Below are 18,004 nucleotides of genomic sequence, written 5' to 3'. Positions count from 1 at the left end.
AGGTTTGGAAGGTTTAGGTCGAGAAAAAGAGTGAGGAATGTAGGGCCCGATGCCAGACACTATCACCTCCGTTATGCGCTCGGCACACAGTCTCTGGCACAGAAGCAATAGTCATTCCAAGGAAATTCAGCAAAATAGCTCCTCAGTTCCCCCCAACTAGCAGAGGCAAAACACCAGAGGCACCTCTCCTTAGGAGATCCTGAGGATGGATTGGAGCAATAGGACAAGATACAGATATGAGATTGTGATTGGAGGAGCCCAATGGAGAAGATAGGGTAACAGCATAAGCAGAAGGATTAGAGGTTAGGAAAAGGTCAAGAATATTGGGTGTATCACTTAAACACTTAAACACTTAAACACTTTATTATAGCCTAGGTTTATACATTTCATTATTGGATAGGTATACATTATTGGCCAGCCTATGTATAAGCTTGATGCTTTTCAGGCAAATGAAAAATTTAAAAGTACATTACTTAAAGTAAACACAATAGACAACTTAAAATCGAAAAATCTATCATGAAGATAAATAAAAACATAATATGATAAGGTTTATACAGAATAATATATATCTATATTGTTATAAAGTTGAGTATGAAGATGGATGGGATGACACATAGGGTTAGGTGATATAAATTGATACATATATGAGACTGAAATCATATAGATGTGTTTAAAAATAAAGTACAGGAAAGATGATAAAGTTTTGTAGGGTTAGTTTTGTAAGATCAGGGGGGAAGTAATATAAGGTATGAGTGTAGGAAGTGACTGATTAGTATGCATCTCTAAAATGGTCAAGGATATGAGCAGGGTGTTGCACCAATTGGAGGATAGCAAAGTTGAAGGCTAGTTCACCATGATGGTCAGTGAAGGGAGAGGAAACCCAAAGCTGGTGGTGAACATTGAAGTCTCCAAGAATGGAGGTCTCTGCAAAAGGGAAGTGAGTCAGAATGTGCTCCACTTTGGAGGTTAAGTAGTCAAAGAATTTCTTATAGTCTGAGGAGTTAGGTGAGAGGTATACAGCACAGATAAATTTAGTTCGAGAGTGACTCTGTAATAGTAGCCAGATGGTGAAAAACTCGGAATATTCAAGAGTGTGGGCACAACAGCAGGTTAAGTCATTGCGCACATAAACGCAACATTCAGCTTTGGATTGAAAATGAGAATAAAGAAAGTAGGAGGGAACGGAAAAGGGGCTATTGTAAGTTGCCTCAGACACCTATGTTTCAGTGAGGAAAAGAAGATAAGGTTTAGTAGAGGAGAGATTGTGTTCTAGAAATTGAAAACTAGATCTAAGACTGTGAATGTTGCAGAAATTAATGAAGAAAAAGTTGAGGCGGGGGTCTCAAGAGACTTAGGGTTGATACCAGAAGACACTAGCCTTGATGAGCATCATCAACAGGACCCATCAAGTAAATTTTAAGTTGGTTTTTACCTAATTATTTTTTATTATTTTATTCATAATACTGTACATGCATATCATAAATAAAGATGAGGTTTACTAGAGGAGAGGTGATGTTGTACAGATAGAAAATTATATCTAAGACAGCAAATGTTACACAATTTAATGAAGAAAAGTTATAATATACCAGTAAAATGCCTTGGAAGGCAATTAACGAGCAAAGATGTCAGTAATGCATCAGTGGAAGGGGTATTTCAAGAAGAGAGAGAGAGAGAGAGAGAGAGAGAGGCAACTTCAGGCACCCCACACTTGCCTAATATTCAAATCACTCTAGCTCAAAACTCTGCAAGAGCCCAGTGGTTGTGCTATATACCACTTGATAGGAAATTTCATTTTGTGTTCAGTGGTATCTATCCGCTCTCATTGAGGCAAAAGAAAATTGGTGAAAATTGCAGAAAACTGATGGTCACTTTACAAAAAGTTTTGTATTGTATTTTGCATATGCACAGTAGTATTGCAAATTTCATATGATTTTTCATTATAACTTGTATTACTCTTATTACCAACAAAAATTTGAGCTTGATCAGTTAATTACTTAAAAAGTTGTAATTTTGACTTTGTGCATGTACAGTGCTACTTCAAAGTTGACGTAAGGAATTTTATTAAAATTATAACATGACACCTCTTAAGTTTCATAAAAACTGGTTGAGTAGTTTTTGAGAAATCCCATTTCTGACACCCTTCTACTTTTAGTAAGTTAACTTCACCCAATAGAAGAGATGAAAGCTATATCATATAAAATTGATAGAGGTGTGCTATCATATGATGCTAATTTTGTTACGATCAGCCACATAGTTCTGGAGATATTAGCGATTGAATAGGGTTATGGTCAGACTGAGCCAGGCCCCTCAAAACGAAACAACAACCTCCATAGTAAACTTTGTTTTGCTCATAATTAATTTCTCACTCTTTCATAAAAGAGAACATAGGTATCCATTTAATCATGATGAGTTTCCCTTCAATACAGGGACTGTAATATATATACCTCCCATATTTATAATATATGAATTTCTCACTCTTTCATAAAAGAGAACATAGTTATCCATTCAATCATGATGATTTCCCCTTCAATACAGGGACTGTAATATATATACCTCCCATATTTATAATATATGAATTTCTCACTCTTTCATAAAAGAGAACATAGTTATCCATTCAATCATGATGATTTCCCCTTCAATACAGGGACTGTAATATATATACCTCCCATATTTATAATATATGAATTTCTCACTCTTTCATAAAAGAGAACATAGTTATCCATTCAATCATGATGAGTTCCCCTTCAATACAGGGACTGTAATATATATACCTCCCATATTTATAATATATGAATTTCTCACTCTTTCATAAAGGAGAACATAGAGTTCTTTGTTTAATCATGATTAGTTCCTTTTCATTACATGGACTGTACTAAATACATATTTTTCTTAAGCTACTTTTTTAGAATACTTTTGGCTTAAGTTGAGAACTTGACCGCCCTGATTTGAGGAATGGTGAAGTGGAGCCACCAGGCACAATATCTACCAATTCACAAAACAGAGCAATGACTAAATTTTGACTTCTCTATTTCCTTAGTTTGGTGGCATTCCTACTTCCTTGATGCCATTTTCCTATCATTCTATGCCAATAGAATGGAATACATCTACAACAAATAAGAGATAGCATATATCAGCGTTCCCTCACATATTCATGGTTTTGCATATTTGCAGAGTTTTCCCTAACCTAACCTAACTAATGGGGAGTTTTTAGAGTTGCCAGGTGTCACCACCAGCTCAGTCTTTCAGCCCAAAGAGCCCAAATTATTCTTTCAGTTATAAATTACAGTAACCCAAGATATAACGAACACATATGGGGGGAGAGTGGGTCACTTGAGATGAAAATTTGCTATATATGTGTATAGAGAGAGAGAGAGAGAGAGAGAGAGAGAGAGAGAGAGAGAGAGAGAGAGAGAGAGAGAGAGAGAGAGAGAGGCAGCAGACAGCAGCCTTAAATAGGATGTTATACCTGAAATTTGGTAAATAGAAGTTCATTATATCAAGGGTTTATTGTACATATCAACTTATTCCCCTTTTATTTTATAGTGCACTGTATTTTTTAATTAAAATATCATGTACTATACATATAATAACTGTTTTTTATTGTCTTAAAGTGAATTGCTTAGTAAATGTGAGATGCATAGTTTAAGATTTAAACTATAAATATAGGTAGTTCTGATCCTTATAAGGATGGTTTCCCATATTCACAGATTTTAACTATTTGCAGGAGGTTCTGGAATGTAACTCCCACAGATGGCAGGGAAACACTGCATATCTTCCCTCCCACAACAGCGATGCACTTAATGAATTGGGCCAAGATAATTAGTGAAAGCTTTCTGTGTTAAAGAGATGCAGCTAGTGGGCCAATATATATACTGATCGTTCAATTAATCCTTTATGTCATAAAACTTCTCTGAAAAAATCTAGTGAATAATTTTTCCTCTCTCACTGCACTGTCCTTGATCTAAATTACATATTAAAACTACACATGATAGTGTAATGATCAGTATGCTTGGCTCACAAACCATATATATATATATATATATATATATATATATATATATATATATATATATATATATATATATATATATATATATATATATATATATATATATATATATATATATATATATATATATATATATATATATATATATATATATATATATATATATATATATGCTTGGCTTTGTCTCCAAACTCTCCCCCATAGAGAGACTGTATTAACCTGCAGAAATAAAGCTATCATTCAGGGAAACTGGTTTGTTTGCCAAACAAACATTACATCGCTGAATATTCTGTGGCACCAAATGCTTTGTCAGGAATTGTGGCAATGATATTTCAATCCTTGTCTTTGCATCCTACAATTTGTATGCTGAACATAAACCTTATCAACAAGTTTCTTGAGCTTCATATACTTTTATACATATTACACAAAGTCCATGACAACTGAAAAAACTATGCAAATAATGCAATGTAGCAGTAGGATCAAGGTAACACCAGTCTGCTACTAGTACTGCTGGTATCCACCTTCTGACCTGCTCAGATGAAGCAGAAGCATTGTCCTCTTCAAAAGAATCCTCAGCCACCACACCAGACCGCTCATTGCTGTGGTAGTGTTGGGAGTAGAAGTTGGGGTAGTGGACAGGAGGAATGACACTGCCCTCACTCTGTGTTGAAAATATATGCTGCCATAAGATGGAGAAAATACTGAATCTGATACTGACAGAAATAAAGAACAAAATTGTATACAAAAATTTTACCATAATTGTTTATAATATCAAGCAAATCTACAGAACATAGGACAACTCTACAACAAGCAGGCTCCAGGCTCCAGGCTGGCAAGCTTGAATAGTCTACACATCATATAAACTTTTGACTGAATAAAGATTCAGATGGATCCATGCTATTTTACAGGATTTAAGCTTTTAACAATGATACAAGTTCCCCATCATAGGGACAACAAACTAAAGACAAGTATGCAATCTCCTTCACTTTGTGTGCCTTCTTGTTGCAGTAAAATAATGCTCAGCTTCATTTATCCAATTTTCATGGTTTAAACGAAACCTTTCTTATCAAAGATAATATAAGTTGTGGGATTTAGTTCACAATCAAATCAACATTTCTCTATTTTACCTACATCTGACATCTCTATTCATATGAATTTTTCAACAGCTACCCACCCACCAAGAGAAGAGTGCTGTGGAGATCTCCATCACCCACAATAAGTCCCTGAAATGCCTAAATAAACTTGGGATTCATGTCAAATAAAAACAAAACTCACTGGGACATAGTACACATTTGCAAGAGTCCAAGGCAAGACTATCCCACCATCTGTGTACCATGGAATGCTCCCAACAACTGGAGTTACCCACAACTGAGCTGCACTTGGTGCCAATAACCACTCATTCTCAGATACCCAACTCCTAAGCAAATCAATGCTGCATCTGATTACCACTAGGACAATACTTAGTAAAAATTAACAAAGGTGGGGAGTTCCTCAGTCTATTACCATTACTGGGTAGGATACAGATGGAGAAATAGTACAAAAGACAGTTCAGTATTTGGTACAGTAGAGATCACTAACCCTCACCTATAGAAAGAGATCAGCCATCAATACTTTCAAAGGAATAATTTCATCACTGTAATCAGTTTCAGGTCCCTTCAATAAACCTTGCATGTCACTAGGTCATGGACCATGCTTCTATGAAAAGGCACAGATCAATGCCTCTTATGAAAGAGCACAGAGTTGATCAGGAATGAAAAAAGAAAAACTTAACTGACTTTGGAATCAAATATCTAAACTACATCTCTGTAAAAAAGATAGGGAGACTGAAAGAAATTTAATTGGAAAACATTCTATACAACATGGACAACCAAGGTCATGTGACCTTCTTAACATAATTCCTCCTATCAAATCGTAATCTAAAAGCTTAAACACCTGATGCGTTGAGGCTCCTACACACATTATGAACAAATGGTTCCCAGCCTTTTTTAGGAGATTAGTACAATGCCATGTTAACCTTCACATTATCATCCAAACATCAATTTAAAAAGCTAAATACTTATCAAGTGAATTTACACATGCTTCAACACTCAAATGCAGAATCCTGCACACAAACTTGACATGCCTTTGACAACTTTTTTATTGTCATATAAGAGAAATAATAAATCACCACCTCATTTCCTTCCCTCTTATGTTGCTTAGTGTTTTGAGAACATGCTGCCATACATACATAGCACAACACAAGTACAAAAATTAAGAGTGAAACATTGTGAAAACAAGGAATAAATATGTTTCATGTGACAGCATAGGAAGTGAAGCACAAGAAGTACAAGTGGCTAGGTGTACAGGCCACACACCTACCTGGCTTGGTCTCAGGTTCAACACCCGGGCTTGGCGGGGCACGGCGGCCATGCCTGCTGCTAATGACCTGGCCTGTACCTGGTTGATTCGGGCTTCATCCTCAGCCGTCAAAAGCTTGTTGTTGATAATTCTGTGCCATCACCAGGGAATGGAACAGAAGGGAAGGGGAGGTGAAGAGAAAAAAGACAGTGGGTAAGGATATAAGAACTTCTGAAAATATGCAATAAAGGGAGAATGGAAAAAGGAAGATGAAAATGAAATTTAGGAGATTACAAGGAGGTTGGTGGGTTCCCCTTGTTACTAATACTGTACATACTGTATATGGATGAATAAAGCTACAAAATATCTTTTATCTTGCCTCCTTAAAAAAAAGTCAATACTGACCTTCATTAGCATCCTTAAAAATTTCATCAGATACAAAACAAAACTGCTGTTATAGTGACTTAAACACTCCATATCATCTGTCAGCCCCTGCAGGCTCCACACTGAATAAAAGGGTCACACCTGTCAGTACAGCAGTCATGTGAACCTTTATGACTTGTCTCACAGTACTTGCACACAACCAAAATATATAAATGACCACATATTTTACACTTCCCTCAGCTTGTTAAGTGTGGTTCAACAGCCCCCACAACAAATGATCTGTCTCATTGTAGCAACAGCATGTCTTTATCAACTGCACACACACACACACACACACACACTAGCTCTAATTTTGTATATCATTTTATGTAAATTATATGCTAAATGACCAAAGAAAATATATGTCTGTAAATGATGCTACAGTCATGAAGATAATCATGCAAAATGAAAAGTGGAGAATTATCAGAAAATTCTGAATATAATGGAGCCAATCTGATTATTAACATGAATATGACGGAGTCAAGATTGATAAATGGAGCTAAGAAATAGCATATGTTGGAAATGGGACAAGAGGATAAAGAAACAAAGATGGGTGGTCGTAGAATAAAGTGATAGAGTGAGAGAAACTTGGAAGTAGCACTAGAGAAATTAATATGATTACTTCAAGAACTAAATAAATGTTGATAAATTTGAAAGTGGTGTATATATATATATATATATATATATATATATATATATATATATATATATATATATATATATATATATATATATATATATATATATATATATATATATATATATATATATATATATATATATATATATATATATATATATATATATATATATAGTACTATTGAAGTACTGATTTGGTACATAAGAAAGTAATAAAAAAAAAAACACACACACAACAAACGTTTCTCGTAATGTCGTTTTTATTTCCATATGCAAGGTGATTTGTTTGAAGACAGGCGATTTTGTACATAATAAACTCAAAAAAAAAAAAAAAAAAAACATAAAATACACGTTTTTGGTTAGTGTATTCTGTTTCTCTATATATGGTATTTTCATACATTTTTAAAGTCGTTTCATATATCTAGATATGGGTCTTTGCATGAATTTTGGCTTTTTGGTAACTAACAATGTGATAACACTCAAAATGCACGTTTTTTTTTGGCAGTATTGTTCTGTTTCTCCATATAGAGTGTTTTTCATGCGTTTTACCCTTTTGATACTAAGAAAATAAAAAAAACACTCATAATACACGTTTCCCGTAATGTCTTTTAATTTTTTCCCATATAGGATATTTCCGATTCATTTAGGCGTTTTTTTTTACGTAACAATCTTACAAAAGACTCAAAATACTTGTTTTGTATGCGTTTTAGCGTTTTCGTATGTAAGGAGCTTAAAAACACTTAAAGGCAAGTTATTGGTAAAAGTTGGTTTTATTCCCATGTAATGTGATTGCCCTGCTTTTTAGTGCTTTATTGCCTAACACGCTCAAAAAAATTCAAGACACTTTTCTGGTAATATGTTTTTTTCACACATAAAGCTAGTTTCGCATGCAATTTGGGGTTTTGGTAAGTAAGAATGTTAAAAAGATTCAAAATACACCCATTTGGTAAGGTTGTTCTCTTTCTCAATTAAGAGTGTTATTCATGAATTTCAGCATTTTGGTATCTAAGAAACATCTCCATATACACGAGTTTTTGCGTGTTTTGCCTTGTGGTTCTTGTGAAACTATAAAACACTCATTATACACGTTTCTCGTAATGTCCTTTTCTTTCCCAAGAGTGCTTTGCAACTATTTTCGCATTTTCTGTAGGTAACAAGCTCAAAAACACTCAAAATATAACTTTTTAGTAATATTATTCTATTTCTTCATATTGGTTGGTTTGCATCCGTTCTAATGTTTTTCTAAGTAAAACACTAAAAAGACACATTTTCAGTAATTTTGTTTTGGATTCCCATAAAGAGTGACTTCCATATTATTTATCGTTTTGGTGCCTAACTTGCTGAAAAACACTCAAAAGACAGGTATCTGGTAAAGTCGTTTAATTTCCTCATGTAGGTGGCTTTGCATACACTTTAGGGTTTGGTACATAACAGTCTGAAAAAAAAAGGTAAAATTAACTTTTTTCATAATATTATTTTTTCACATAATTTCCCTGAATTTTGCCAGAATTTTGCCATCTCGGTACCTATGAAGATAAATAACAAAAAAAAAAAAAATCCTAGTTTTTTTTTATTTATTTATTTTCTCTATAAAGAGTGTTATTTGTGGGTTTTAACTCTTTTCGTACTCATGGAACTTAAAAACACTCATAATACACGTTTCTCGTAATGTCCTTTCGTTTCCCAAATATAGTGTTCTTTGGATGTATTTAAGCGTTCTTATACGTAAGAGATGAAAAACACTGAAAATTCATGTTTTTCGTAATGTTATTTTGTTTCTCAATAAAGGGTGTTTTGCATGTATTTTAGCGTTTTGGTATGTAAGGAGCTGAAAAACACTTAAAGACAAGTTCTTGGTAAATGTTTGTTTTATTCCCATGTAATGTCATTGCCCTGCTTTTTTGTGCTTTATTGCCTAACACGCTCAAAAACACTCAAAAGACACTTTTTTTTTCTGGTAATGTCATTTATTTCCAACATAAAGCTAGTTTCGCATGTAATTTCGGGTTTTGGTAACTAAGAATATGAAAAACAATCAAAATACACGTATTTGGTAAGGTTCTTCTGTTTCTCAATTAAGAGTGTTATTCATGAATTTCAGCATTTTGGTATCTAAGAAAAATCTCCATGTACATGAGTTTTTGCTTGTTTTGCCTTGTGGTTCTTGTGAAACTATAAAACACTCATTATAAACGTTTCTCGTAATGTCCTTTTGTTACCCAATATAGAAAGATTTGCATCCATTTTCGCTCAAAAACACAAAAAATACCTTTTTGGAAATATTATTCTATTTCATGATATTGGTTGATTTGCATTCGTTTTAGCGTTTTTCTACGTAAAATACTGAAAAGACACGTTTTCAGTAATTTTGTTTTGGATTCCCATACAGAGTGACTTCCATATTATTTATTGTTTTGGTGCCTAACATACTGAAAAACGGGCAAAAGACAGGTTTCAGGTAAAGTCGTTTAATTTCCCCATATAGGTGGCTCTACATGCACTTTAGGGTTTGGTACATAACGGTCTGAAAAAAAAAGCTAAAATTAACTTTTTTGATATTTTTTTTTCATATAATTTCTCTGAATTTTATGAAGATCAATAACAAAAAAAAAAAAGCTATTTTTTAATTAATTTATTTTTTCTCTATAAAGAGTGTTATATGTGAATTTAAGTTTTTTTTAGTACTTAAGGAACGTAAAAACATTCATAATAGTCGTTTCTCGTAATGTCCTTTTGTTTCCTAAAGATAAGGTTCTTTGCATATATTTAAGCGTTTTTATAGGTAACATGATCAAAAACACTCAAAATATACCTTTTTGGTAATGTTATTCTATTTCTTCATATTGGTTGGTTTCCATCCGTTTTAGCGTTTTTCTACGAAAAACACAGAAAAGACACGTTTTCAGTAATTTTGTTTTGGATTCCCATATAGAGTGACTTCCATATTATTTATCGTTTTTGATGCCTAACTTGCTGAAAAACAGTCAAAAGACAGGTTTCTTGTAAAGTAGTTTAATTTCCCCATATAGGTGGCTTTGTATACACTTTAGGGTTTGGTACATAACAGTCTGAAAAAAAAGCTAAAATTAACCTTTTTCATAATATTTTTTTTTCACGTAATTTTCCTTAATTTTGCCAGAATTTTGGCATCTCGGTACCTATCAAGATCAATAAAAAAAATGCTATTTTTTACTTGTTTTTTTTTTCTCTATAAACAGTGTTATATGTGGGTTTTAGCTTTTTGGTACTAAAGGAACTTATAAACACTCATAATACACATTCCTCGTAATGTCCTTTCATTCCCAAACATAGGGTTCTTTGCATGTATTAAAGCGTTTTTATTGGTAACAAGCTCAAAAACACTCAAAATACATGTTTTTCATAATGTTATTCTGTTTATCCATAAAGGGTGTTTTGCATGGGTTTTAGCGTTTTGGTATGTAAGGAGCTGAAAAAAACTGAAAGGCAAGTTCTTGGTAAAAATTGGTTATATTCCCATGTAATGTGATTGCCCTGCTTTTTAGTGCTTTATTGCCTAACACGCTGAAAAACACTAAAAAGACACTTTTCTAGTAATTTCATTTTTTTCCACATTCTCGCATGTAATTTGGGGTTGGACCACTAAGAATGTGAAAAACACTCAAAATACACTCATTTCCTAAGATTGTTCTGTTTCTGAATTAAGAGTGTTATTCATGAGTTTCAGCATTTTGGTATCTAAGAAACTTCTCAATATATACGAGTTTTTGCGTTTTTTGCCTTATGGCTCTTGAAAACTATAAAAACATTTATTATACAATTTTCTTGTAATATTTTTTTGTTTCCCAATATAGACTGCTTTGCATTCATTTTTGCGTTTTTTGTAGGTAACAAGCTCAAAAACACTCAACTTTTTTGTAATGTTATTCTATTTCTTCATATTGGTTGGTTTGCATCCGTTTTAGCGTTTTACGCTAAAACTGAAAAGACACGTTTTCAGTAATATTGTTGAAATTGCTGAAAACGCCCAAAGACACGTTTCTTGTAAAGTGTAATTTCCCCATATAGGTGGCTTTGCATGCACTTCCGGGTTTCGTACAAAACTCCGGAAATAGCTAAAATGATTTTTTTTTTCACATAATTTCCCTGAATTTTCTCAGAATTTTGGCATCTCTGTACCTATGAAGATGAATAACAAAAAAAAAAAATTTTTTTAATTATTTTTTTTCTCTATAAAGAGTGTTATTTGTGGGTTTTAGATTTTTGGTACTTAAGGAACTTAAAAATACTCATAATACACAATTTTCGTAATGTCCTTTCGTTTCACAAACATAGGGTTCTTTGTATGTATTTAAGTGATTTTATAGGTAACATGATCAAAAACACTCAAAATACATGTTTTTGGTAATGTTATTCTGCTTCTCCATAAAGGTTGTTTTGCATGCGTTTTGGTATGTAAGGAGTTAAAAATCACTTAAAGGCAAGTTCTTCGTAAAATTTGGTTTTATTCCAGTGTAATGTGATTGTTCTGCTTTTTAGTGTTTTATTGCATATAACGCTTAACAACACTCAAAAGACACTTTTCTGGTAATGTCATTTTTTTCCCACATAAAGCTAGTTTCGCATGTAATTTGGGATTTTCGTAACTAAGAATGTGAAAAACACTCAAAATACACACATTTGGAAAGGTAGTTCTGTTTTTTCAATTAAAAGTGTTATTCATGAGATTTAGCGTTTTGGTATGTAAGAAACTTCTCTATATATGCGAGTTTTTGCGTTTTTTGTCTTGTGGTTCTTGTGAAACTATAAAACACTCATTATACACGTTTCTCGTAATGTCCTTTTGCTTCCTAATATAGAGTGCTTTCCATTCATTTGCGCGTTTTTTGTAGTTAAAAAGCTCAAAAACACTTTTTTGGTAATGTTATTCTATTTCTTCATATTTTTTGGTTTGCATCCGTTTTAGCGTTTTTCTACGTAAAACACTGAAAAGACATGTTTTCAGTAATTTTGTTTTGGATTCACATATTGACTGACTTCCATATTATTTATCGTTTTGGTGCCTAACATTCTGAAAAACACTGAAAAGACAGATTTCTGGTAAAGTCGTTTAACTTCCTTAAATAGGTGGCATGCACTTTATAGTTTGGTACATAAAAATCCGAAAAAAAGAGCTATAATTAACTTTTTTGATAATGTTCTTTTTTCCACATAAATTTCCTGAATTTAGGCAGAAATTTGGCATCTTGGTACCTATGAAAATCAATTACTACTTATGGAACAGTTAAAAACACTTAAAGGTATTTAAGGAGCACTTAAAAACACTTAAAAACACTTAAAACACATGTTTTTAGAAATGTTATTCTGCTTCTCAATAAAGGAGTTTTTTGGATGCGTTTTAGCGTTTTGGTTTGTAAGGAGGTCAAAAACACTTCAAGGCAAGTTCTTGGTAAAAGTCGATTTTATTCCCATGTAATGTGATTGCCCTGTTTTTTTGTGTGATTTATTGCCTAACACGCTGAAAAACACTCAAAAGACACTTCTAGTAATGTCATTTTTTTTCCAACATAGTTTCGCGTGCTATTTGGGGTTTGCCTAAGAATGTGAAAAACACTCAAAATACACGCATTTGGTAAGGTTGTTCTGTTTCTCAATTAATATTGTTATTCATGAGTTTCAGCATTTTGGTATCTAAGAAACATCTTTATATACACGAGTTTTTTGCGTTTTTTGCCTTGTGGTTCTTGTGAACCACAAGTTCTTTTGCTCAAAAATAATAAGACACTCATTATACACGTTTCTCGTAATGTCTTTTTGTTTCCCAATAGGGAGTGCTTTGCATCCATTTTCGCGTTTTTTGTAGGTAGCAAGCTGAAAAACACTCAAAATGTACCTTTTTGGTAATGTTATTTTTTTTTTGTTATTGGTTGGTTTGCATCCGTTTTAGCGTTTTTCTACGTAAAACACCGAAAAGACATTTTTTCAGTCATTTTGTTTTAGATTCCCATATAGAGTGATTTGCATGTTATTTACCGTTAGGGTGCCTAACAAGCTGAAAAACACTCAAAAGACAGTTTTCTGGCAAAGACGTTTAATTTCCCCTTTGTATGCACTTTAGGGTTTGGTACATGACAGTACGAATAAAAAAAAGCTAAAATTAACTTTTTTGATAATCGACTGATAATTTCCTAAATTTTGCCCAAATTTTGGCATCTCGGTACCTGTGAAGATGAAAAAGAAAGAAAAAAATATCGTATTTTTTTATTTATTTATTTTTTCTCAATAAAGAGTGTTATTTGTGGCTTTTAGCTTTTTGGTAAATAATGATCTTAAAAACACTGATAATACACGTTTCTTGTAATGTCCTTTCGTTTCCGAAAAATAGGGTTCTTTGCATGTATTTAAGCGTTTTTATTGGTAACATGATAAAAAAACACTCAAAATATATATTTTTGGTAATGTTATTCTCTTTCTCCATGAAGTGTGTTTTGCATGCGTTTTAGCGTTTTGGTATATAAGGAGCTCAAAACACTTAAAGGCAAGTTTTTGGTAAAAATTGATTTTATTTCCATGTAAAGTGATTCCCCTGCTTTTTAGTGCTTTATTACCTATCATGCTCAAAAACACTCAAAAGACACTTTTCTGGTAATGTCATTTTTTTTTTCTCACGTAAAGCTGGTTTCGCATGCAATTTGGGATTTTTGGAACTAAGAATGTGAAAAGCACTCAAAATACACGCATTAGTAAAGTTTTTCTGTTTCTCAATTAAAAGTGTTATTCATGAGTTTCAGCATTTTGGTATCTAGGGAACTTCTCCATATACACGAGTTTTTGCGTTTTTTGGCTTGTGGTTGTTTTAAACTATAATACATTCATTATACACTTTTCTCGCAATGTCCCTTTGTTTCCCAATATAGAGTGCTTTGTATCAATTTTCGCGTTTTTTTGTAGGTAACAAGCTCAAAAACACTCAAAATATACCTTTTTGGTAATGTTTTTCTGCTTCTTGATATTAGTTGGTTTGCATCCTTTTCAGCGTTTTTTACGTAAAACACTGAGAAGACACGTTTTCAGTACTTTTGTTTTGGTTTGCCATATAGAGTGAGTTCCTTATTATTTATCGTTTTGGTGCCTAACATGCTGAAAAACACTCAAAACACAGATTTCTGGTAAGGTCGTTTAATTTCCTGATATTGGAGGCTTTGCATGCACTTTAGTGTTTGGTACATAACAGTCCGAAAAAAAAGCTAATATCAACTTTCTTGATATAATTCTCTTATCATATAATTGCCCTAATTTTTCTCAGAATTTTGGCATCTCGGTACCTATGAAGGTGAATAACAAAAAAAAAAAAAAAAAAAAACCTTTTATTTATTTATTTATTTTTCTAAATAACGAGTGTTATTTGTTGTTTTTAGCTTTTTGGTAGTTAAGGAACTTAAAAACACTCATAATACATGTTTCTCGTAATGTCCTTACGTTTACCAAACATAAGGTTCTTTGCATGCATTTAAGCGTTTTTATAGATAACATTATCAAAACAACTCAAAATACATGTTTTTGGTAATGTTATTTTGTTTCTCCATAAAGTTTGTTTTCCATGCGTTTTAGCTGTTTGGTATGTACGGAGCTCAAAAACACATATTGGCAAGTTCTTGGTAAAAGTTTGTTTTATTCCCATGTAATGTGATTCCCCTGCTTTTTAGTACTTCATTGCCTATCACTCTCGAAAAGAATTAAAAGACACTTTTGGTAATGTCATTTTTTTCCCTCATAAAGCTAGTTTCTTATGCTATTTTGGGTATTGCTACCTAGGAATATGAAAAAAACACTCAAAATACAGGTATTTGCTAAGGTTGTTCTGTTTCTCAATTCAGATTGTTATTCATGAGTTTCAGCATTTTGGTATTTAAGAAACTTCTTTATATACACGAGTTTTTGCCTTTTTCTACGTAAAACACTGAGAAGATACATTTTCAGTAATTGTTTTTTGGATTCCCATATAGAGTGAATTCCTTATTATTTATCGTTTTGGTGCCTAACATGCTGAAAAACACTCAAAAGACAGATTTCTGGTAAGATCGTTTAATTTCCTCATATAGGAGGCTTTGCATGCACTTTAGGGTTTGGTACATAACAGTCCGAAAAAAAAGCTGAAATTAACTTTTTTTATAATATTCTTTTGTTCATATAATTTTCCTGAATTTTCCCAGAATTTTGGCATCTCGGTACCTATGAAGATGAAAAAAAAATTCCTATTTTTTTTTTTTTTTCTAAAAAAAGTGTTATATGTGGGTTTTAGCTTTTTGGTACTTAGGGAACTTAAAAAAAACACTCATAATACACGTTTCTCGTAATGTCCTTTTGTTTCCCAAACATAATGTTGTTTGCATGTATTTAGGGGTTTTTATAGATAACATGATAAAAAAAACACCCAAATTACATGTTTTTGGTAATGTTATTCTGTTTCTCCTAAAGTTTGTTTTTGCATACGTTTTACTGGTTTGGTATATAAGGAGCTCAAAAACATTTAAAGGCAAGTTCTTGGTAAAAATTGTTTTTATTGCAATGAAAAGTGATTGCCCTGCTTTTTAGTGCTTTATTGCCTATTACGCACAAAAATACTCAAAAGACTTTTTTCTAGAAATGTCATATTTTTCAACATAAATCTGGTTTTGCATGAAATTTGGGTTTTTGGTAACTAAGAATATGAAAAACACTCAAAATACACGAATTGGGTAAGGTTGTTCTGTTTCTCAATTAAGAGTGTTATTCATGAGTTTCAGCATTTTGTGATCTAGGAAACTTCTCCATATACACAAGTTTTTGCATTTTTTTGCCTTGTTGTTCTTTTGAACTATAATACACTCATTATACACTTTTCTAGCAATGTCCCTTTGTTTTTCAATATAGAGTGCTTTGTATTAATTTTAAATATAAATACCTTTTTGGTAATTGGTGGGTTTGCATCCATTTTAGTGTTTTTCTACGTAAAACACTGGGAAGACACGTTTTCTGTAATTTTGTTTTGGATTCCTATATAAAGTGAATTTCTTATTATTTATCATTTTGGTGCTGAACATGCTGAAAAACACTCAAAAGACAGATTTCTGGTAAGGTCGATTAATTTCCTTATATAGGAGGCTTTGCCTGCAGTTTAGGATTTGGTACAGAACAGTCCGAAAAAAACAGCTAAAATCAACTTTTTTGATAATATTCTTTTTAATTCAATTGTTTTGAATTTTCGCAGAATTTTGGCATTTCGATACCTATGAAGATGAATAGCAAAAAAAAATCCTATTTTTTAATTTTTTAATTTATTTATTTTTTTCTAAATAAAGAGTGGGTTTTATGTTTTTGGTACTTAAACTTAAAAACACTCATAATATACGTTTCTCGTAATGTCCTTTAGTTTCCCAAACATAAGGTTCTTTCCATGTATTTAAGCGTTTTTATAGATAACAAGATCAAAAATACTCAAAATACATGTTTTTGGTAATTTTATTTTGTTTCTCCATAAAGTTTGTTTTGCATGCGTTTTAGCGGTTTAGTATATAAGGAGCTCAAAAACAGTTAAATGCAAGTTCTTGATAAAAATTGGTTTTATTCAAATGTAATGTCATTGCCCTGCTTTTTAGTGCTTTTTAGTGCTTTTAGTGCTCAAAAACACTCAAAAGACTTTTTTCTGGTCATGTCATTTTTTTTCTCACATAAAGCTGGTTTCGCATTCAATTTGGGGTTTTGGTAACTAAGAATGTGAAAAGCTCTCAAAATACACGCATTTAGTAAGGTTGTTCTGTTTCTCAATTAGGAATGTTATTCATGAGTTTCAGCATTTTGATATCTAGGAAACTTCTCCATATCCACAAGTTTTTGCGTTTTTTGCCTTTTGGTTCTTTTGAACTATAAAACACTCATTATACACTTTCCTTGCAGTGTCCTTTTATTTCCTAATGTAGAGTGCTTTCCATCAATTTTCGCGTTTTTTTGTAGGTAACAAGCTCAAAAACACCCAAAATATACCTTTTTGGTAATATTTTTCTATTTTTTTTATATTGGTTGGTTTGCATCCGTTTTAGCGTTTTTCTACGTAAAACACTGAGAAGACACGTTTTCTACTGAAAACGTTTAGTTTGGATTCCCGTATAGAGTGAGTTCCTTATTTATTTATCGTTTTGGTGCTTAACATTCTGAAAAACACTCAAAAGACAGATTTCTATAAAGGTCGTTTAATTTCCTCATATAGAAGGAGGCTTTGCATGCACTTTAGGGTTTGGTATATAAAAGTACGAAAAAAAAGCTTAAATTTTTTGATAACTTTCTTTTATCATATAATAGCCCGGAATTTTCACGGAATTTTTGCATCTCGGTACCTATGAAGATGAATAACAAAAACAAAAAAAAAAAAAAAAATCCTATTTTTTTATTTTTTATTTATTTATTTTTCTAAATAATGAGTGTTATTTGTGGGTTTTAGCTTTTTGGTACTTAAGGAACTAAAAAACAATCATAATACATATTTCTCGGAATGTCCTTTCGTTTCCCAAACATAAGGTTCTTTGCATGTATTTAATCGTTTTTATAGATAACATGATCAAAAACACTCAAAATACATAT

The 18,004-nt window shown here is 32.3% G+C and overlaps 1 protein-coding gene across 1 annotated transcript in view; it reads right to left on the bottom strand.

Moving 5' to 3' along the window:
- Positions 1-348: 348 nt before the first annotated feature.
- The window catches only part of LOC135111836 (uncharacterized), a 61,948-nt gene continuing 44,292 nt past the window's right edge, over positions 349-18,004 (bottom strand). The window contains exons 3-4 of the mRNA XM_064025548.1: positions 6,368-6,497; positions 349-4,670 (exon numbers count right to left, since the gene is read on the bottom strand). The gene's annotated coding sequence lies outside the window, so the exon portion shown is untranslated. The remainder of the gene's footprint in view (positions 4,671-6,367; positions 6,498-18,004) is intronic.

Source organism: Scylla paramamosain, chromosome 22, assembly GCF_035594125.1.
Source record: "Scylla paramamosain isolate STU-SP2022 chromosome 22, ASM3559412v1, whole genome shotgun sequence".
Classification (NCBI taxonomy): domain Eukaryota; kingdom Metazoa; phylum Arthropoda; class Malacostraca; order Decapoda; family Portunidae; genus Scylla; species Scylla paramamosain.
This window is presented reverse-complemented; position numbering and strand designations above follow the sequence as displayed.